This window comes from Chroicocephalus ridibundus, chromosome 3 (genome assembly GCF_963924245.1).
Source record: "Chroicocephalus ridibundus chromosome 3, bChrRid1.1, whole genome shotgun sequence".
Classification (NCBI taxonomy): Eukaryota; Metazoa; Chordata; class Aves; order Charadriiformes; family Laridae; genus Chroicocephalus; species Chroicocephalus ridibundus.
In genome coordinates this window covers 5,358,910-5,382,728 of record NC_086286.1, presented here as the reverse complement: position 1 = coordinate 5,382,728, position 23,819 = coordinate 5,358,910, and the positions used below count along the sequence as shown (strand labels likewise).

General features: G+C 40.7%; 1 protein-coding gene across 5 annotated transcripts in view; it reads right to left on the bottom strand.

Annotated features, from left to right (window-relative positions):
• SPTLC3 (serine palmitoyltransferase long chain base subunit 3) overlaps positions 1 to 23,819 on the bottom strand; it is a 333,553-nt gene that overhangs the window by 144,571 nt on the left and 165,163 nt on the right. The window contains exon 1 of one of the 5 annotated variants that reach the window (XR_010070123.1): positions 13,812 to 13,848. The exons of the other annotated variants lie outside the window; for them this stretch is intronic. The gene's annotated coding sequence lies outside the window, so the exon portion shown is untranslated. Of the gene's footprint in view, positions 1 to 13,811; positions 13,849 to 23,819 lie in introns of those variants that run through there. 5 annotated transcript variants of the gene reach the window in all.

Below are 23,819 nucleotides of genomic sequence, written 5' to 3'. Positions count from 1 at the left end.
TCATTTGACATATCACAAATTAATAAAAATGCAGTGAATGAACAAATCCAAATGGTCTTTCAGACCAGAAACTTCACTGCTTCTGAAGTGCAAAGCTCTGTTATATGAAATAGAAGAGGTAAAATTCTTTTAGCTATCGACAGGGGTTCATGTAATTCACTGCATATATTAAAGGAATTCCCACAAGGTATCTATTCAAGGTCAAGTTATTTTACATTTCCATAATATTAAAAAGAGGAAAAAAAGTAACACAATGACACACTGGAAGAGGGCATCAGGTAATTAGATAAGGAACATTCACAATCCAGCTAGTCAGAAAGCTTAAAACTAATTTTAGAAGTGAGCAATACCGCTCACTTTTTTTTAGGATGAGATTAACAGCAGTCTCAAAAAATATAGCTGAGTTGAAATATACTAATGTGATATAAAAGTCTCTTTGCACACGGCTATCAGAGATACCACAAGCGCAAAAAACTCAGGCAATACTGATCAATCACTAGAAAATCCTTACAGTTCTTCAATATTGCCAGAAATGCACACATATGATTAATAATCATGTGAATTTCCTTTTCTCAAAGCTTTCATACCTATCAACATATAATGCAATGTTATTAAAGCTATTAAAGTTTAGGAAATAAATGGCCAAGTAGCGCATATTCAAACACCCAATTTTTACTGCCCCATCCCTTTTCAACCCCTGCCTTTTGTTTTTCCTGCCTATTTGCTATATCTCGTCTCTGACAACAGATTTGAAGGGTGAGAGCTGTCACTTCCGATGCTTGTACTACACTGAGCACAACCAGGCCCGTAGATGTTAGAATAATAGTAATAAATCACAGCCTGAAGGGACAGCTCAAGCAAGGGAAATATGCTTTATCACAAAACAGTTGGATCTCTAGTGGCACCTGGGCAAACTTTCTAGCACTGATCACAAGCATACCCCGACACAGTTTTGGAGGGTCCATGCTGGGAACGAGGAGCTCGGCGCTTCTTCCATTGTGTGCGTTTCCCCACTTTCCTTGGCTGACACCACTCACGTTGATAGGGTGCTTGTGTCATGCTGAAACTATCCTAACACCACGTGAATTGACACCAGCTATTATTTTGCACAGCACTGTCTGGAGTTAAATATGTCCATTTTCTTGAATTTGAGTATAATATTTATAATAATTATTACTAACTTTTTATCAACAGTAGGCTTCTCACAGACACAGGCCAACTTACAGACTTCTATCCGCAGATAGCAGGTATAAATTAGTCATGCTTTTATACCTGTTATAATGCTGAAGTGGCATAAAGCAGCTTTAGTATGAGTCTCGATCACAGCATACTTCATTAATTGTGATAACTATTGCATATGATGCTGTTCCAGCCCAGCCAGAGGATGGGGGGGGGGTGGGCAAGAGGTCTCCTCATGGCTGGTCCTGGGGGACAAAGCTGCATCTGAGAATTGGTAAGACACTGATCCTATCCCCTACTGCCAGACTTGGTAAGTGTCGCCCTATTAAGGAACTGCTCCTTGGTTCCAGAACCCGATTTCTCCCACAATCACGGGGGTGACAAAGATCAGCAGAAGGCAGACTATAAGATTGAACATTTGCCTTTGGTTTCTATTGTGATCATGAATGAAGAGACACCTATCATTTTTTATTCTCATTGACTCTCTTTTCTGGTATACGCTGTTTATTATCCTAGACCATAGGGTTTCAAGGGTAGACATTGTATGCTTACAAATTCCACACTTACTGTCACTTCCTTCTTTACGTTTTGGAGACAAACAAAGTTATAAATAGGACAGAGAAGACACACTTAAAACAAGTAAAAGTTGTTGCTTACGACAGTTGGAAATAGTTACATTTCTACCAAATCTCAAGATCAGGCAAGATTTATTTTTCATTTGTAGCTCGGTTCAGTATGGGAGCACACGAACACTGTAATCTGTCTATCATATAATGACTCCAGACTGGATTTAGACGAGTGAAAGGGACATTTCTGAGAAATGGCAGGTGAGAAGACACGCTGAAAGGACAGACCTATGTTGCAAAATGTAAAGATTATGTACACACCAGCTTATTCATCATTACTGATTACTGCCATCAGATCAGAACAAGATTTTACCTGAAAGGCTAGTATTGAGCAAAGAAAACAAAAGTTAAAAAAAAAAAAAAGAAAAAGAAAAAGCTGTAGACTTCTTTTACAACAATTTCTTCAGAGGCTAAGGATGAGGTTGCTGCACTGAAATAACCACCATTTGCTGATCACAATTACTATCGGTGTTTTCTCAGTAACAGAAGAAGGCACAGTAGTGGTATAAGCCTGCCAATTTTGTACTAAATAAAAGTATTAAGAGTGTACAGTGGATGCATAATCTGTCTTTTTTAAGACAGTATTTTAAAGCTGTGTTCTCCATTAATGTACATTTGCTTTATGCAGTGTCCTCTACATTACAGAATCTACAAAGAGGGGAAACTTGTTTATCTCCCTCCAAGGCTGATGGCCCAAGGGAACTGCAGTTGTCCTTACCCCTCTTGAAGTGGTCCACATCAAACTAAATTATGATCTGTTCCCCCCGAACCCCACTTTCCTGCGTGGCCGCAGGCAAACCAAGTCATTTCCAACACGAGAAGAGCTCTTGGGTTTGTCCGCCATAAGCTATTGTGTTGGGAATGATTGGGATACCTGGAGCAATGGTCAGCTATATCTGTGGGGTAACTTTTCCCACACTGAGACAGTGGGAGTGTGGAGCCTACGCTGGGATTTGAGGTTATGACAGGTGGGGATTCCCTTTAGCTCTAGACTTGATTTGGATGAGCGAAAGAGATTTTTCTGAGAAGCATCAGATGAGAAAATACACTGGAAATGTAGAAGAGAAACCCAGCTGTGTCCATTGAAATGTTGCTAAATGAACATTTCAAGGTGGACATGTTGAATTTAGGCCTGAGGAAGAGCATGGATCTGTGTAGCCATTGACCCTCCTGAAAAGCAGCCTCAAAACGCTCCTGAATGAGAATTCGCTACTCAGCCATCCAAGTGTTTCATCATTTGGAGGATGTGGGTGTGACACTGGTATTACTTGAACTGGTTTCAATGGCGCAACAGCAGTGATTTGTCTACCTAAGGCTGGTCTTGACAGTAGCTGCTGAGACTTCAGAGTCAGGCCAAGAAAAACATAATTATGGATTATTCTGACAGCCAGTCTGTCAGCAAATTATTACCTAACCTACAACTACACATGGCCCATGCCCAGAAAATTAGTAAGACTCAAAACAGATCATAACCAAATGTATTTCAGTGCAAGAACAGCCAATTTACCGACCCTCCACCCACCTGCAGAAGACACCTGATGGCAACTTTACTTATGCTTGAACAGACTGACAGCAGGTAGGAGAAGGAGTTTCAGATCTGGCATAAACAGTGGCTCATCTCATAGTTTTCAACTGCTTGTCTAGAAGATGTCAAGGTAACGAGCCCTGAAGTGAGCTCTGTGAGATGTTTATCTTCCGAGGGCAATGTTGTGTTTATTTTTTTTTTTTTTGTGACTAAACCACTTGGTGGTTTGTAAATATCACAATCTTTTTTGGTTTTACTCAAACAATAAGATCCCGAAATAATCCGATGAATGGAATGAAGTCCCGAGAAGAACATTCATGGCCGTATTTCAAGAGCTGTTGTCTAGATTTCTGTAAGATGTTTGGAAGTGTTTCCCTCAAATAAGCTCCGTTTGAACCAAGGTACAAAGGAATAGAGAATGCAGATTAAACAGCACCACACTGATTTGGCGGGGTTTCATCACACACTCACTAGGGTTAACATGGAAGGCTGTTTTAAGCCTTCTGTTACTATGTTTTATAAGCAAGCTGCAGCAGGACTTCTGTCAGCAGAAGTTAAATGTACCAATTGAGGGCAGTATATCATCTGCACAAGAACTGGCTTAGAAATGGAGCGTACGTTTGTTCTGTAAAATTTTTTCAGCCAACTAACTTTTCTTTCTCATCAGATTTTTTTTTTTCCAGCGAGTTACAGAATGGATGTTATGACACACAGAAAAATCCAGTCTGCTCCTGTCTGTACAGAATAGAATATTGCTCTCTGGCTTAATCTTTCAGTGATCACCAAACAGAGGAGCAAATTATTGCTGCAGGAGGTCTGAAGCAGTTTATGCAATATTTTGCTCGTGAAGACTTACTGTTATTTCTCAGCAGTCATACCAGAAAAATATATACCAAATACCTTATTGCTTTTTAGCATTCATAGAATTTGCAACAAACACGTTAGGAGTTGCCAAATGCAGTAGCCAGATAGAGGCGAGGTTGCTGCGCCTCCATGTTCCCTCGTCCAGCGAGTAGTGAGGCTGAGCATCTATTCCTAATAGGTACCCGCACAACACAGATATACAACAAAGGTACACATAGACACAGGGCCAGCTACGTGGCTCACTGCAGACGGAAACACTAAAGCACTCACACAAACAAACACCAACAGCCTCCTCTTGTTTTCTTCTCTGGCTGAGGAGGATAAAATCCTGTTAGTTGAAAGTATTCATACACACACCCACATATATAAACATATATATCTACACACGCATAACGTGGATGCCCTAAGTAACTGGCCTCAGACAGCCTACCCAACGGCTTGCCCTCAATCCTTGCTCCCTCCAGCTGCAGGCACCTCAGGACCTGCAGCCCCACTCCAGCTGCTGGTCCACAAAGGACCTTGCACGTACACTAGACATCCCTCCACCAACTAGTCCTAAGCACTCAGCCTCTCCAGTAACTGGCCCTGGATCTTCTCATCTCTATTTGCCTCATGCAGGCACACACACACACGCAAATAGATCCCACTCATTCAACCCCACAGACTTACAGACCTTATGGTCTCCCTAGTCTTTGTCTTGGACTTCTGTGTCCCTGCCACAGCCAACTTGCAGACCCTCTGGTCTCTGTGGTATCTGCCCCAGGCTCACAGTTGCCTTGATACCTGGCTCACAAGCCTCTTATTCTACTCACAGGTAGTCTGGTTTGTTACTTGCTAGCAATTGCATATGATATATGCGCTGTTGCTTGCTCCTTTTGCTGGCACGACAGGCACACGAGCACCTGCGTTGCATGGTCCAACTCCAGTTGCTGGCAATGAGACCCCCATACACACACAAATGCACTCAGAACAGAGAGTCCCGTCACACAGCAAGAAATTAAGCTTACTGAGAACACAGGACAAACTGCGGTGATCAGGAGACCGATCCCTGTCACACTTTTTCTATTTCCTGTGCTTGTTTCTTCCCAAACCACCTTGATCCCTCTCCTTTCCCTCCCTTCCCTCCTCCCCTAAACCAATAAATCTAAAGATCCCACGATGTTGCTCCCCGCACCCCGTCATAAGGCCCACAGCTCAGGCAGTAACCCCCTCATCTGTAAGGTGCTCCAGAGGCCATCTCCCTTTGTCCCACAGTGCTGGTGGCCCTCCAGCCCCTGGGGCTGAGGCTCCCCTGGGACAGCCCAAATGTCCCCCAAATGCTATGGTGCCTCTGTACTCCTTCATGTTTGGGGGAATGAGCCTTTAGCACCTAATCTAACAAAATATGCAATATCAACACCCTGAGCCACTGCAACAGAGAGCAGAAATCTTACTGGAAAGGTGCAGAATTGTGCTCAGTAAAACCCGGGCAGAACAACAGCTTCCAGACCACCCAGTGCTCTGTTTTTCCTGTAGAATGAGGCATCCCACAGTTTCTCAGAGGCACGGTGAATTAAGAAGTTACATTCTACTTCAGAAACACAAACACATGTAGCGCTCAGCAATACATTTGCTATGCAACCAATTTAATCTACAAGTTAATACAAGATGTTTTCTGTTCGGCATTCTGATTTCGCTGTTACATGCTAGTGCTTTCAGGCTGTAAGCTTTGTACAGAACTACAAAGCTACCTGAAATTAGTATATTTTCCATACTTCGTATATGATAGTATTAGAAAAGCACCAATTATTTTGGCACATTCTAATTGATGTATAAGGTGAAGAACATTTATACATTTGAAAACAAAAATACACACAAATACAACTGAAATTCAAAGGGTTTTGGATCATTTGAAGCTGACGGATAGTTTATGAGGTGGTGAGGCTGAGGTAGTACCAGTATGCTGTCTGACTGTATAGAAAAGGTTAATTTCAGACTCAGATCATGTAGTTTCCATGCAGATCTGTTCCTTTCCCACCACTTTCTGATGATTTACTGTAAATGAATAACCAGGCATAAGAATGGCTTACTCAAGATGTGAGGCACCAGCTCAACACCTGAAAAATATCAAAGCAATAACTTTGCAGTCTAAACGCCGTAAGAACTTGGTATCAATGTGGTAACAAAACCAACAGGGTGGTTTGATAAGGAGCCTCTCCCTGACTAATGGAAACAGAAACTCTCTCTGACGACCCCTAAAGGGATCTTGCTGTCTACAACACTGAAGTGAAGGAAATCTTCATCAGCTGAAAAGCTCAGAAGGAAAGAGGGAGGTGTAGGGCAGAAAAGAAAGCTAGAAATCCATGTACTTCCTAGCCCTAGGGCACAAGGGGACTGTCTTATTTAGAAGGACCAAATGTCCTGCACAGACCAGAGAGTCCCACTCTGGGCCATTACAGGACAGGAATTCACAGAGCAGCAGGTGTCCTTTCTTATTTCCGCAGTTTTAAAAATATACATAGTAGATACATGCAGAAACCCTTATGGGAAGTCCCTCATTTCTAGGGATTCCTGAGTCAGTCCTCATTACCTTTTTCAGTTGGGATTTGGTGTACTGTTTTGAAACAAATCTCCCAATCGTCCTTATCTGCTTTACTTTCCTTCATGACACAGGTTTGCCTCAAAGTGCATGAACTGGATCCCTCATGGACGTACTGGGCTGGAAGGTGATGTCCCGCAACGTGCCCAATGGGAGCATCCTCAGCGCCAGCTGTTTCGCTCTGCACATCCCAGCCCTGCTCGGCTGCCTCACTACTTAGTGTGGACTTAATATAGCCAGTGGCCGTGTGTCTGCTCCATTAAGGAAAATGAAGAGAAAACAGACTGGCACAGTGTGTGCAAGGCTGAATTATTCCTCTGTACTTCCAGGCATAGACAAAATGGTAAAGCGAATAAGCCGCACAAATCCCAGCATTGCTGGGCAGTAAATGCTTGTAGGCCTAGAGCAATAGTTCTTAAACATGTGCACTGGAGAACTGAGGTCTGTCCACACCAACGTGTGCTTTCTTGTGCTCTGATTTAGCACCCATCACAGCAAGCATTGTGCTGCACTGCAGAATTTTTTTGAGTACCACTGGCATAAAGTTTTTTTCTGATCTTATGCATTTCATAGAAGTATAAAAAAATACTTATGCAATTTTTTTTCCATAGTAGCTACTGTGCTATGCTCCAGAACGGGTACAATCTACCTAGGCAAGTGAGACTGCAAGGTGGGCACTACCATCACGTAGAAAGGAAAAGCAAACATCAAGCAAGTAGAATGTGTGTACTGTATTTCAGTGAAGGGTGACTAAACCAGAGATGACATCCAGGATACAGAAGGAATCCACAGCATTTTCTAAAAAGAACAGTGTGTAAAATTAAGACTACATAGCATCAGATCGAAACCAAGAACCTTCAGCTCCCATAAGGCTAACGCACACAGTCAAAGCCATCCTGCAACAAAAACTAAACACCTCTGAGATTTTCTCAACAGAGCCATTCGAAAATTGACCCTCTCTTTGCCAGAATTAGAAAGAGACACAAGATGCATTAGTCCATTGTCCTGGTGGAGATCAGGGTGAACCCATTGTGATCCTGCTACCCGAGAGCCGATCCGTGGCAGATCTCAGCAGAGAGAACAGTTTGTGGGAAAGAACAGCAGCTCCAAAGCAGAGAAAAGCAGCTGCAAGAAGCAGCAATGAAAGGAAGAGGTAAGAGTTCAGACCTTTGTTGGTGTGTAACAGCGTTGACAAAAGAAAGAGACACAAATAAAGACTGAAACCCAAAATGACATTTTTAAAGGTCTGACCGGGTACTCTTCACATTGAAGGATAAATCAGTGGAGATTTACCCTGCTTTAGAGCGCAGACATGGGCCCCAAAGTTGGCATTAAAAATGTGTTAGTAATATTTTGGTATTCTTGCCAAGTCTACGTCTGAGAGCACGTGCAAGAAAGGGGCAGCATTTACACTAAAGGGGAAACTGTAAAGGTGGAAGAAAGGCAGGGTCAGGAAGGGCAGCGTACCACAGACCAGGCTGCAAACACCTTTTTCCTCCTCATAGGAAAGGAACTTCCTCTGGGTCCAGCTGAGCAGCCAGCTCTTCCCCAATGTGGGATAAAGATTTACCATCTAGCCCACAGAGAGCAGGCTCAGCGTTGTTCAGACAGACCGAGTTGCAGTTTTTGCTGTAATTTAGGCATCTGTTGAAATGCTCTTTTGCATTGTAACATGCAACTCAGTTGTGGGACTCGTAACACTTGGCACGTCACTCTGTGTTAGCAAACGCCATACCCTTTGACAAATTCTGACTGTGATCGACTTGGCACTCAGCATAGACACCAAAAGTCATGGATACGCACAGAAATGACTGGCCTGATCTTCACAAGTATAGAGCACCCCGTGCTCTAAAAGCTCAGGGGATTAAGCATTAAAGTTTTGGTTCAGTCTGTTGTAAAGAAAACAGATGCAAATTTGCATTTGGCTGAACATCTCAAAAGTTTGAGATGGCTTAGTACGATTACAATTTGCACCCATATCTTCTTTGAAGACAACAGATGAATCATCTGCAAAATTAGTTGCAGATGGAGGCTCAGGTCTTGGGAGGCTTGAAAGATTCCAGGCTGTTTGGAAGGGTTTCAATTTGCATCCACAGCCAGTTCAAAATGAAAGATGAACCAAACCAGCTAATATACACTGAGATAGACTGTGAGGATCTCCTTTGTCTGTTCCCTAGAGGAAAATTCTGGCATAATAAAAGGCTGCTAAAAAGAAAAATAATATTTCTTTTCATATATTTTCCCCACATTGTAAAAATCTCTTTACTGTTATCCCGTATTGCTCTTGTGTGCCTGCTGTAATTGAACAGCCTAATGCAAAAAGAAACATTATACAATCTGAACACAAACATAATGGGTATTGAAAAAAAATCCCTGGCAACAGCCAGAAGTTAAACAAACAAACACAAAAATTATCTCGCCTAGGCATAGCATTTCTATTAAAGGCAGCAAATAGATGAAATGCCTTTGTGCTGGAAAGCAGGGTATTTCTATATATATATTCATATATATTCAATTCTAGCTAGTTGTACCTTTTTTGTTACAAAAACATTTGTGATTTTAGAGCACGGTCATCTGCCTCTGCATTAGGCTGTGTCCTGGACAGAGAACCTTTGCGACTCAAAACTCTCACAAAGATGTGGAGAAGAAGAAATGGAGCCAAGCAAAACGGGAGGTGGGATTTCTGGTGACCAGCGTGATCACGCAAACGTGATTTTGCAAGAAAGATTTCAAGATTTTTCAGGTTAATGCTGCAGATTGCACATGGAAATTAAGCCTACGTGATAAAGTGCTTAGAAGAGCAACTAAGGGCCCGAGATGTAGAGCCATCAAAAGCAATGAGACAGTATTAAGAGTGGTTTTAGATTTGGTAGGGTTGTTTGGTTTTGTTTTAAAATCTGCTCATAGCAAAGAATCTTAAGGAAGCTTTATGTATTTTTGTCTTCCCTTTTACTTATTTAGATAGAACAATAAATTAACTGGTTTTCATGCAGTTCTGAGGACAAGCTGTTGAGGAATAAGCTTTAAATCATGTAGGGATTTTAATTTAAAAAAACAGATGTTGAAAAAATGAATTAGAGAAAAGTGATCACTGATTGGAAGGTCCAGATGAAAAAGGAACCACAAAGATTAAAAATGTTATCAGCACACAAACCTGTATCTTGCAACAATTTTGACAGGAACGTATAGCATTGAATCTGGAATTTTCAAACAGCTGCAAGGAGAGCCACGCCGTTATTCGAATTCCAGCCTCTGGCAAACAAGTATTACTATCCTTTACTTTCCTCACTTCTGTGTGACTGTCAGCTTCCTATTGTTCCTGCTAAAGCTTTTAGGTATTTCTTTCATATATGTATATAATAATATAGTATTAAAAAAAGATTTTTAAAAAAAATATATGAAATTTGTAAATTTTTTTCTTTCCACCCACTCCAGGCCACAGTAGGAATATTATTTGCTGGCTTTACAAGCATAACATCCTTAATAATAACTTGGAATGAAAGAAATTAAATTGTATGCGATTATAGTATCAGTTCTAAACATGTCAGGGCTCCAGGCACTTAACTACATGAATCTTTTGGAATACTCAATATGACTTTTTCAAAATACACTGGAGAATAATGCTAATTGAAAACATTTTTCTTCGAGCAGGAGAACATTCTGGTATTTCTAAATTGGCACATACATTTCTCACAATAGTCCACCTGACACAGCACAAGTTTTGAGAGTAAAAGATTTTATTTTTTCCTCCATTTTTCAGTGTTTCCTCTGTTATTTTGGTGTATTTTAGCTTATGTTGTCAAATTTATTTCTGGAAGGAGAGATAGAGGATAGTATGGAAACTAATTAATCAAGGCCCATAGCTGTACATCAACAAGTACATATCTTAACCTACTTCTCTACATAAAAAGGACTTTTCCAACCATGGCTGGGCCATTTCATCCAACACAGGCTAAGCTCCCTCGCTGGATGAGCTAATGAGAACTGAAAAGCCAAACTAACAAGGCTCCTGCTAAATTGGAAAGTTCATTCATACCAGTCACATTTGTTTAAATTCCTAGACACATAAAAGCCTCTATAATAGCATTGCTACCTGTAGGAAACTGTAAAAGAGTGGATGCGTATCCAAGAGAACTGTTCAAGCAATAGTAGATAGAGCTAATAAACACAAGGAGAGTTGTGCTAGAATGCTAATGCGGGTTCAGGGGGAATCACCTTTTTAATAGTACCAGCACAAGTATCTGTGTTCATGCATTTTTCACCAGCTGAATGAGAGCTGGAGTAATGCTGAATCCTGCTGTGACACCACAGGGCAGGAGTTCTCCTGCCTTTTTGGGGAGCATCTGCACCAGTGAGTGTCCTGCCCCTTTCTGAAGGGCACAGTTTTCATCCACATCACAAACATCATGGATTTTTCTCCTACACTAGGATGGCCATTACCTAAGAGAACTATTAACATAAATGAATGCTTGATAAAGCTCTACAACAAGCACCTGAGGACTCTGGTCCATGCACCGGTCCCTTACAGAGGGAAAATTTTATGGTCCAAGTTAGGAAAGAAATCAAGACTTAGGGATGCTTATTGCTGATGACTTTTACAAGTAAATGGCTCTAGTTTAAGACGATTTATTCTGATCAACTCTTCAATAGTTATGGCTGCCATGAAATCACCTCAGAACAGCCAGTCCCTTAAGTAGGAAGGGCCCAAGCCATGTGGCCATTTTCCGCTTAGTCAGGCTTTTATTTGGCACTGAATTTCTGTAAGTCTGTGCATTTTTAATACATCAAGATGAAAGCTTTATCATTCCTGCCCTATGAAGATCAATACGGTTGGTGCATTGGACAAAAATTGGTGCCACCTTCTGGAAGCACAGTGCTGACTATGATAAAATGTAATCTAGAGTCTCTAGAAAGACAGCCTTGTGATTGGTCTGACCCAAGGAACCTTGCTATGGATCCCAAAGATGCAGGGGGACCAGAAAAGGCAGGGCTAAGTGGGAGGGCCAAAATTAATGTGTGTTTGTTTCCCCCCTTCCTGCCCACCTATGGCTTGCTCCCTGCTCTCCACAACACAAGCTATTTTCTCCTTTCCTCTACAGAAGCAGATGATACGGTGGCGGAAGTGTCAGGAATAACAAGCAATACTGCAGGATAACTAGCAAACCCCTACAGAATATATAATCCTTTATGAAGAACTCTTTTGGAAATACTGTAAAAATATCTGTTTGTTTATTGGGAGGGGGAGGGGCAAAGATCATAAGCTCCCTATCAGTCAGAAACAGTCAGTATGGACAAGCTTTAATTTGCTCTGAGACTTAGAGAAAAAAAATTATCTTTTGTTCAGGGCACTAATATATCATCTATGCACAGAATATGGTTTTGCTTATGAAGTATTAATGTTGATATGATTTCACCCCTGAGTAAATAGGATAGTAAATATATTTCTATACACGTGCTTTTAAGAACGTGTTTGAATGAGCTAGTTTTAGTCCATCCATTGAATACTAAAGTAAACCCTAAATGAGGAGAGAAGAAAAGGAAAAAAAAAAAAAAGTACCACGAGCTTCGAATTCAGAGTAAATCCTTTCAAGCTCCATAAATCTTCAGTGATGATCAAGGTTTATGCAAGACATACCTGTATCTGAGCAGCAAAGATTAAGTTATAAGATAAACACATGTAATCAAAATGTGTTTAATTTTTTTCCCCCCTTTCTCAAATGATAGCTAATAAGACCTGGAAAGAATTGAGAGCATGTCTGCAAAAAGGAAATAAACTCCAGAGATACAATCTGTTCAAGTAAGAGGTTGGTTAAATGTGTTACTGTTTGGTGGAACGCACTGGAACATTTCCAGTTCTCTGCAACTTGTAGAAAAAATTCAGAATAATCAAGAAGCTGATACTAGCATTACCCATGTACATACACACAAGGAAATCAATACAGGGCCTGAACCAGAACACATTGGAGTCACGGGGTTGTAGGAATTTAGACCCAGGCCAGATGTTCAGCAAGCAAAGAGCTTTTTTTTTTTTTTTTACAGTTTTGCTCCTATATTTAACCCCAACTGTGTCAGAAGCATCATCATCTTCTGCCAAAAAGGCATGCAATTTTTATATTTTTTGTGGATAATTCCATCAAAGGTGGATGGAATCAAAGAGACACAACATATCACACAGAAGGGGATGAGTTTGGACATCCAGGTCATGAGAATAACACAAGGGTGTACCCTATCTCCACTGCCAGCCTTTATGGTCCAACATACACCTCTAGAGAGCACTATGGAAGTGCCAGGCTGGAAAAAGCTTGGTATGCTCAACTTGAGCAAAGCTTTCCAGGAGTCCAGTTCAGTACCTAATTAGGTGCCAAGATTTTGGGTTCTGACGCATGAAAAGACCCAATCTGTTAGAGTTAAAAACTTGCTAAAGAGCACCATAAAGAGCTTGATGGAAGCACAGAGTCTGGGCTGTGGCAGCAACAAAACAGAGATAAAATTACATTACACCAGAAGGATAAGCACTAGCAGATTAACGGCCACATGACAGTCTAAGTACGTAGCAGCATCTGTAAGCTTGAATGACATTTTCTGGCAAATAATGGCACCAGAACCAGTATCCAACAATGGGCAAGAAGAGCAAATTAAACACGAGCTTGAAAAGAGACAGGTTGCCTGTGCCATGTCTTGGAACTTTCCAATTTTGTCTTTAGCAATAAAACCAGGAGAGCTACTGACTGCAATTAAACAGATGCTTGCACTAAAGCAGCCTCTAGAGCAGTTGCAATCTAACATTAAAAAGCATGCATGTTGCTGTTTTAAAAATATTTTTTTTCCACATTTGCAAAGTTACGTCTTTTTTAAGGTAAACCTACTAGTTTCTCCTTTAACTTGTCTAGCGAAAAATCTGCCATTAAGTAACCTGACATGCATGAGGCAGTCTGTACTTTTGTGGGTGGCAAATCTGTTCACTGACAAAATTCTAGAAAATCTGTCACCCAGCAGGCTCTGGAGGTCCCAAAAAGCAGCAGGACAATCTGCTACAGACCTGCTTGGGCCTTAGCTCTAGGTGGATAACGCACATGGCCATATTGCGGGGGGTTGTTCTCTCTTGGCAAGCAGTGGCTAAGCATCTTCGGCAAATGGCAAGAAAGCAGGGAAGAAAATTAGAGGTCAAAAGGAGCACCATCAAAATGGACTTATTGGCAAATGCCTGTTGCAAGACAAATAACTATAGAGGCAGGAGCTTCAGAAACACCTGCGTTCACCAACTGTCTTCCCAATCATTACGAACTGTCCATTTCCATGCCTGCAGTTCTGCATCGGAATATGCCGTTTATTCTTTGATATGTTGAACATTTGCTTGTAAAATTCCTTCAAACCTGATGCAAGAAGCCAGAATGAATGAAGGCGAGGAAAGCAAACAATAGCATATTACTAATTTTGCTCATTCAGGTCAAGCTTCCAGTTCTATGTTCAGTATTTTTTCTGTGATTCTGGACCCAAGAAACACACAGATAATCAGTCAAGAGTTATGAACCAAGACTGACTTTTCATCTCATTTTGTCCCAATGACACGACTGTACAGGTATTTAACGTGATGCTTTCCATCCTTCAACCTTTCAAAGTGCAGAACACTTAATGAAGTGAAAAACAGGAGACAGAAAAAGGGTGAGAAAAGCCATTTGGTGCAATGACCAGACTCTAACTTTACCCCTCAAAAGCACAAGTATTTCTGCAGCTTTACTGTGGTAGGAAAACAAGTCTCAAGCCACCGACACGTATTTGATACCTAAAACCCAGAGAGGCCAGACTGAGGACAAAAGAAAATCCCAAAATATTAACAAAAAAATATCTCAATCTTCCTACTCAGTGAGAGCACGTGGAAGTCTAAAAATCAGACACCTCAACTGGTTACGGACCACTCAGATATTGTTCCTGTGTACACAAGGTTCTAAATGTCAAGATAATGCACAGTCACATCTTGGCTCCTGTACCACATTCTGGCAAGCCCAAACACTGAGGCAAGTACTTTTTTCCTTTTCTAGAGCTGTTAAAGAATTGAGGCAGTAAATAGTTTCGAGATCATTGGCTACTGAGACTCTGTGGAATAACGAGAGTTATATTCCCTAAAAAATAATTTGATTAGATGCTATTTTTAAATGGAAAAAAGACAAAGAAAAAACCCCCACCATCTTCTGTATGTATTTTGAAGTGAAAAAGCCCAAACCACAAAGACCTGCATCATTAACGAGATGAAGCCAGCATCTCATGTCTGTCTTCACTGATTCTGCAGCTAGGAGAAATTAAGCGATCACTAACCTATATTAAAAACCTCATAAGTGTCTCAGTTGCCCCTGTATTATTATTGATAAGATCTAGGAAAAACAAACAAACAAACTGCACAACTTAATTATGTAAAAATAGGCCTGTTAGGTAAAAAAAAAAAGAAATAATCAATTTTGAATATCAACAGGCTTAGTTTTCCTATCAAAACTCCCTTTTTTAGGTAGAAAATACTAAAGCGTATGTCTGGGATAGAAGCCATTGATCAAACCTATAAAAAACCAAAGCTATTGATGATAAATATGTCAGCTCTAAAATTGTGCTAAATGATGGAAAACACGCATTTATGAGTTTACATGAAAAGCAGGCAATGCATAGAATTCCTCATGGTCTGAAAAACAAGGAAAAGGCATCACCACAAGAAAAAGAGACGGAAAAACTATGTCTATCCTAAGCTGTCCGTACAATTTTGATTTAGTACCAGAGGTTAACCCATCCTAGCCTACTATCAAATAGTAGCGACACCATTAATCATTCTTTTGACTGGCAGTAAGGACAAAAAAATGCTGTATGGGAAACAGGAATTTTTGTTCCTGAAAAGATAGGGAGATTCGGAATGTGGCTTCAGTCCCAATTGGAGAAAAAGACAAAAAAAATATATCAAAAGTATCTAAAGGGGACATTTTAAAAAGTTGTATTAGTTCTTTAGCTATTCAGGCTATTTTGACTTTTTTTATATAGCAAAAAAAAAAAGGTCATAGTTGAAAGGAAGCTAGGACACAAAATTCCCATATTAGAACAAATGGCAACATCAGCAATAAAATCATGAGCATTAAACACATCAAAATATTTAATTTAGAAAAATACAAGTATGCGATAAATCAGGGATTTCAAGAATGTCTCTCCTCCTTTCTTCCTAGAAAAAAAAAATCTTGCAAGATTTTGAAACGCATTTTGCTTTGGATAGAATTTCAATAAAATGACTCCCTCAGTGTTTCCCCCATCAGTTACATTTTTGAGGACTGCCAGCAAATTATAGCTGAAGTACCCCAGGTTTCACAGGGGATAGAAGCACCTACTGCTTATGAATCTGCATTCCCCTCCTGCCTTGAGAGCCTCACACAAATCACATTTCTTCACCACATCAAGACATAGCCACAGTCCCTGCCCATTCCTCTTTCTCCCACTGCCAACCTGCAACAAAGCCTGGGAAGTAGGAGAAAACAGACCGAGTTAATGTCAAATTTCCCTTTGATCTGTACTGTTGGGGCCTGTTCTCCATTTACACAGCAGCAGTGCTACAGCTGCAGCAGCACAGAAGGTAGGAGCAGCGACCTTGCTCACAGCACAGGGCTCCTACCTGCGCGACACACTGTTTGACTTCATTTGCTCTTTCATTATTTCAAGCTTATACAGGATAAAGTTTATCTCCTGCCCTCCTCCCCCAGGAGGCTTATTTGTTCATCAGGCATTTATTTAAAAAACGCTCTGCTAATTTCCATGTACATTGCTGCTTGGTGCAGAGAAAATAGATTCTTTTTATAGATTTATTTAATTCACAGATGCTATTTTAATTGGTCTCCCATGCAATTGTTTCTCACTGGGAATCTGGATGGCTCTGGGGAATTGGCAGTGACTTTCAGAGCTTTTCCAGGTCAGCGATTCAGATGTAACCAGAGTCACTGGTGACTGAGAATTAATGTGGAGAAAACTATTTGATGGCCTGTGTGAAATGCAGTAATGATTTCAGTCCTCTTGCAGTTTGACAGATTACCAGCAAAACCAATTGGTGCTTTTATGGGCCTTTTTGGAAAAGGAGCCAGAAAATTAGCTTCTGCAAATTATCTTTCACATTAGGGCTGAGGGCAGCCATGAGGCATGCAAGCATGAAGCCTTTATTATCAGTACACCTTTTTCATGCTTAATTGTGGAAGTTTCCATTTTTTCCAGATTCTGTCAGTTTGATATTCTAGGGACTGTTTGCCACGCTCTGCTTTAGACTAAGCAAGCTAATCTCTTTCAGCTTCATCAGTTACCCAGGGGAGGGAGGAAGGGCGAGAGAAGAGGGAGGGAGATGCTTGTCCTGCGTTATTCTCTCCAGAGCTGAACTTAGAGAACTTGGAGCATCTCTCCGTACTGACTGGAGGGTCTGCCTTGGGCACGTAACCTTTAGAAGGCTAAAATTTGCTCTTGTAACCTTCTCCCTTGCGTCCCTGGGACCACACTGCAAGTTTTAGGCTAGATTGTCAAAAAAAAAAAAGTGTCAGACCACTGAACTCAGACAAAAAACATTTGGCACAGCAGTTAGGGCTTTATCCCTCATCAAATTTTCAATCCAGTAAGTCCTAACTGGGCATTCTGCTTACAATTTCTGTCAAAAATAAACAGTTTTCCACCTCACTCTCCTGTTACATTAGCAAATGCTTGTTTTCTAAACTCTCGTTCATCATACTGACAAGACTTCCTCCAGGGCTGGCTTTTAAATCAGCAACACCATTAAAAGATATAGCTCAGGTCTTGTTTCTCTTTTTCTCACAAAAGGGAGAAGTTACACAGGAAACTTGTCTCCATAGTGAAATACTGTTCTTGTAGACCACAAGGTTCTGCAGTCTTCAAGGAACGGATGCACCGATTCAGCTAGAATTAATGTATAAAACTAGGATGAATAGAAAAAGCATACGTTCTTCAAATTCCTATATAACCTTTTCCATTCTGTCATTAATTCCTACTACGAAAAAAAAAGCCAACAAGGAGGTTAGTTTCTTCACAGTTACTTTGCCTGGCCCTCAGTGGTGTACCAATATAGGGATATTTAAGTTGTTTTTCTTGTGAAGTTTGTAATGAATTGCCACCGGTAACAAACTAATGAAGTTGTCAAAAGCTACAACAAAAAAGTTCTGCAATTTATATGAGCAGGATAGGGTCTATCCAAAATGTATAAAAAGGTACACAAAATTCAGCTTTTCTCAATGTTAAACAAAGAAGAAAAGGTTTGAACATCTTCATTTAGTGTCACGTATGGAAAAAAGCAGAATGAGAAATCAAAAAAAATCCCAGGAGAAAGAAGAAAAGATGTGGAAGGAAACCTAATGACCTATTTTGTCCATGGAAACAAAAATGGTAAGCGATACACAGCTAACGCCCAGTTAGTGACTACTTTTCTGGTTTTAAGAATTATTTTTTTTCCCCTTCCTTGTCATAACTTATTCAAGAGTGCTTTGGGCCAGGAAAGAAAAGTATTCTATGCCTAAAAGATTTCTTCTCTGCTTTGCATACTTTGGAGATCTGGAGTTAAGAAGTTCAAATTTGATTTACAGTTTATGGCACCCATGAGAAGTTTAGAAATTTAGACCCACTGAAAAGAAAAAAAAAACAAACCCAAACTTCTGTTGCTTCAAACTTAAGGGCAGGGGATGCAGGACTACCTCTGTACAACAGGGGCAGTTGATTTTCTGCCTATTTTTCCTCCTGTTATTCAATAGTCAATTTGCAGTTAGTTTATTAACTTCCGAAAGCGTCAGTGGTTAGAAGCAGCTGCTTGAAATCCATGGCAGTTCCCAATCCCATAGAAGAATCTGAATAGCTAAACTGCTGTGCAGTAATCCAGAAATTAGTAGGTGTAATACATCCTCTTCTATTACAGCTGTCAGTTCTAGAGGATCTTGGTTCAGTGCCAAAAGACAGTCACGCTGGGCAGGAGACTGCACACCACAGAGCCTTCTGGTGGCACAGCTCCAAAAACATGGGCGACTGTCCCTGTGAGGCCTAGGCTTTGAGGTTCTGCCTGACACAGAAAAAAAGAAGCAGAAGAAAGAGCAGCTGCTCTACCAAGGGGTTGTTCTAATTGCCAAGAACGAAGTAGGATGGGCAGATGATTCACAGTCACAGGAACTGGTGTGATATTGATAATCAGAATGCAATCAGATCCTGAACTGGTGAAAATGATCATGGATCAGTTAATGGTGCAGTTATTTAAGCAAATAGAAAAACTAGCCTTCTTTTGTTAACCTACCAAACAATATATATGCCTTGTCACTGTGCCATGGAAGCATATCTGATATCAAACTAATTCTGTGCTAAGGTATACGTGCACACAGTTCTCAGTGTCCGCACTTATCCTGGAGTGCGGGAGAACTTCTAGTCACACGTGTGTCAGTTCTAGCTTACTGAAGCTGTCTACTTGCTCCTGGAGAGACTAGATGTAAAGCGTACAGGTGACAGAGGGTACAGAGTTATCCACAGGGTACCTAGGGGTCCTTGGAGTAGCATATGGCAAAATACTCTAAGAGCAAAGGGATCAGGTGAATAGAAAGCCAGTTCTAAAAACAGATTGGAAGCAGCCCAAGGAAGAGAAGGCAGGACTGCAGCAACACTTGGCCGAGACACCTCAGCAGTGTGATTTGCAAGTGGAGACAGCTTACCTTGGGACTGAGGTACTCATTCCTGCCTCCTCCCTTCTCTCCGAGCTCCCTGATGCTGCTGAGCTCAGCTGCTGCAGCTCATGGCTCTCTCAGGTAAAGAGCACTGCTTTACTCTCTCTCAGTATACCAGATGATGACACAAAGCAGCTCAGCAGTTGCCACACAAGTAACTGAGTCATTCCAGCAAGGCAGACAGCTACGGGGTAGAATTCCTAACAGTCACTGAAACGTTAGCAGTCCCTGACTGCAAATAGGATACACTAGATACACTGCAACTGGTGGGGGGCCAGAAGCACGCGCCGATGAATGACACAGATCTAAAAGCTGAAAATCCAGGGGAATGAGTAGCTCTTACTCCACAACTGAGCTGTCCCTTGAAGGCAAGTCAGAAGCTGAGAATTCAACCCAAATTCAGGCCCCAAAGGGCTCAGGGGTTTCACCAGCACCACACCACAGCCAGAACTAGCTCTGAGGACAAGGAGTCAAGACAGCTGCTGGCACAGCTTAAGTGGGTGACCCTGAGAAGCAGCTCAGGTCATCCGGCTCGGGACAGGCATTGGACCTGGGATCTGTTGCTACCCCTTACACAGCAATGGTCTCCATAGCTATTAATTTCTGTTTACATAAAACCAGCAGCATCATAGTTAACCAGCACAGACACAGGTAGTGGAAAGAATAACTAGCCTCTAGCTCTGTGACTTTTCAGTGTGCTATAGCCAAACATAAACTTTGTAGAGTGAATGCTACCCTCAAGGAGAGACAGAGCTAACAAGGAAGGAACAGGTTCACATTCCTACCCATTGAAAGAAAAAGCCATGGTAATGACAAAAATCAGGGTTATTGAATAATTGAAGTAATTATGCAATTGCCTGAACGCTTCTCTGCGATCTCTGTAAAGTATCCACGTTCTGGCTGGAAGAAGCATTAAACTGAATTTCATAGGGAGTGGAGAGTGCAAGGAAGACAGAATAAAAGATAAAGAAATTCAGAATTTATTTAACAGTCCATGAGGCTAAAGAAATGAGATACTTATCTGTTGCTTTTCACGGTGTACTGTGCAATGTCAAATTCCGATTGATCTCTCATAGAAGCAAAGTATGTGCTAATGGGAGCATCAGCCTACACATACCTATATATAAAACACTCAACTGTGCCTCACGTAGATGTACCTCTTTCAGAGCACTAAGATAAACGGTGTACGAGTCACCATGACCTACCTGTTGCACGGGATCAGCTTTACAATGTGTGACGTCAGGGACTTAACCAAATGATCTTGTTGAGCAGAGGCATCAAAACAGTGGAGGGCAATGTATACTCAGAGTCAGAAGCAATTTCATGGCTACCAGGCTATGCAGGTACTTTGTTTTGTTTTGTTTTTTTTAATGCTGTAAAATACTAAACTATGTTGTAAAGAACCTGTTTGTGCTGTATCCTACTGCCACCAATTCTATGCTCTTTCCAAGAAGTGGGAAACATGCTGTTGCTGAACTTTCTTGACTTTCACTGCAGAGTATCATGTTCACAGAATAAACTTTCAAGTGGCAGCTAGAAAAGTTCAATGCCTGACAGCGTTACATCCCAGAAGCAGCAGTTTCCTAATCCACAATCTGAAACAGTGACTGCTTCCAGAAACTGAGCTAGTTCTTACATATTGATTTTAAACACCGCTGCTAATCGTGTCTTATCTTGAAGCTAACAGAGGCCATTTTAGTGAAATAGTTATCAGCGTTTCTATTGGTTTCTTGTATTGTTTTGTAAGGTTTTGAATTATTATTAAAATAAGGAATGCTATAGAAAGAAGCTTTTGAGATTACAGATAATTCAAATGTTCACATGCCTACATGCACGACAAGCTCTTGACTTTTTTCTTGGCAAGAGGGTGGAAATCGTCTTTAACTTAAGATGGGGCCAAAGCCAACTTCTTGCTGGCTACTGCAATTGCTGCACTGAGGACCAGTGTCTATTTAATATGCAATAAAAAAACTCTTGGCCAAAACCTGTTTCCTATAATGACTGCCAGCAGTGAGGAAAAAGTAACTCAGTTTTAGTCCTTGTCTTTAAAGCTTGTTACGAGTGTCAGGGGAAAAATGTATTTGATTATGCTAGTGGTCAAGGGCGACCTTATCACCTAAGGACCCTTTGTAATAATAAGAGAGAGGTGAGCACTTTCAGAGGGGATTTTATCCTACATTAGGATACAGTGCGTCATTCTCTGGGAGCGGTTACCTCTCTGTGTAAAACAGTTTAAACTAGCTCCTGACTTTAGGGTTGCTAAAGCTAGGTAAAGTGATTATCACACTATGTTTTCATACTCCTCATATAGACCATACTTTGCTGGAAAATTAACAGCCATAACCACTTGAAGTGGTGAGATGACCTCAGATCATGGTCACAACTGATGGACATCTCAGTCCTACTATACGTTAAGGGAAATTTCTCATGGGTCAGCAGATTTGGCTTTGGGTGGGTCTTTCGTTGTTTGTTGTTTCCCCCCCACCCTTTTTCCATGGTTTATCCAATCCTCTATAAACCATTTATTTTCTTCTATTTTGAAGTGTATACAAGCTCCACTTGATTATCCTTGTTGCTCTTCATTCAAGTGAAATATTACTCGAAGTGTGAATGTTTTCAAGTGTAGCTAAAACAATTTGGGGTAGCAACACCACCCAGCACAGAGGTTACAGGTAATTCCTTAAGAAAATATTAATCTAACACAACTAAAGGCATTGGACAGATGAAGCATGAACACATTCTAGGGACAGATGTTCCCTTTACTACAGAGTATCCTATGAGGCTGTTGTTAGCTAAAGATAACAGGCATCGTTTTTGCTATTTTAGGAGAAAGCAATGAATACTTAATACTTTACATGTAGATGCTTTGGAAATGCGCCTGAGTGACAAGCAAGAAGACCAACTGAAGTCCCAGCAGAGAGGAAAAATTAAATGTGAACAGATGGACTAATTCAGCATTTTCAAGTAGCGAAATCCAAACGTGAAAGAAACCTGGCCGGCTACAGATGACAAGGCCTGTCTCAGTTCAATCTTCAAGCTATAATAGCAGGCTCTTGATTTTTATTTTTTTTTTTTTTTTCCATCAAATTAATCTTCTTGAGGAAGCTGGCATTTCAGTGGGTTTGAAGCAGTCAAATAACCTTCCCCCTCCTGGGGCTTCAGTTTCAAATAAAAATTCAACGTACCACTCACTAGACTTGTTGCTCTCAGTCTATTCAAGAAAAACCAAGCCAATCTGCACAGTTTGTTATTTATGTGTGCCAATATCATCTGTTTGGAAAAGGTCAGGGTAGAAGAAAATGTTTTCATAGGTCAGTCTTGAAGTCCCCTACCAGAGGTATATCCAGATACTTAGAGAACTCTTTTCAACATTGCCAGCTTCCGGCACAAGTTGGTGATCCACTACTTTTCTGAGCACTGCGTTTGGATCAACTATTAAAAATGCTGAACTGAAAACAAAGAAAATGAGCAAGAATACCCACCAAGCTCACTCTCACTTGCCACAGTCCCCCACCATACAAACCTCAATTATTTGTAATCTACCAGTAGCACGGTGAACCATGTAAGGTGGGTCATACCACTGGGAAACAGTGAGAACATAGACAAATATGTGATTTTTTTTTTTTAAATGTAAATAATCGATTTTGACTTCTTTTTTTTTAGCTGGGGGAAAAAAAAAAAGTTCTGGGGAATCTGAAGCACCTTGCTATTTCTACCTGAGAGTAAGAATGTCAAAAAAGTAATGAAAGAAAAACCTTTTCGGTGTTTTGACTTATAATATTTTGAAATTTCTTGTCGTTTAAAATCCCAGTAGCTTGTTTTTAGAGAACAAATTGTCTTAGTCACCCTCAAATCCTTCTGTTAAATGTTTAGCTCTTTTAAAAATGCAAAGCACTGAATTTTGAGACAGAACAATTTTTTTTTCCTTTTAGCTTTCAACACTATTACTAAACTAAAGTCTACAGTTATTTCCACAAAAATTTTTTTGAGAAAAGTCAGGTGGGCAATGCAGGAAGGGAAGAACATGCAGTAGAGGTAGTAACATTTTAAGGTTGTGCCAGAATTCATAATTAAACTCAATATCTGAATTCCATCAAACACCTTGGAATTTACTGTCTTTTCAGCAGGGTAAAGTAATTCTTATAATTATACTTAATCTGAAGTTTATAACCTATTCATATGGGCCCTGTTGCCATTATGGAGTATTAGCACGAGTCTAAAAAGAAAAGGATACATATTTGTTTACCCAAAATATAGCTGTTCATTATTTATAACGAACCTCATGAGGTTTAGCAAGGCCAAGCGCAGGGTCCTGCACCTGGGTCAGGGCAACCCCT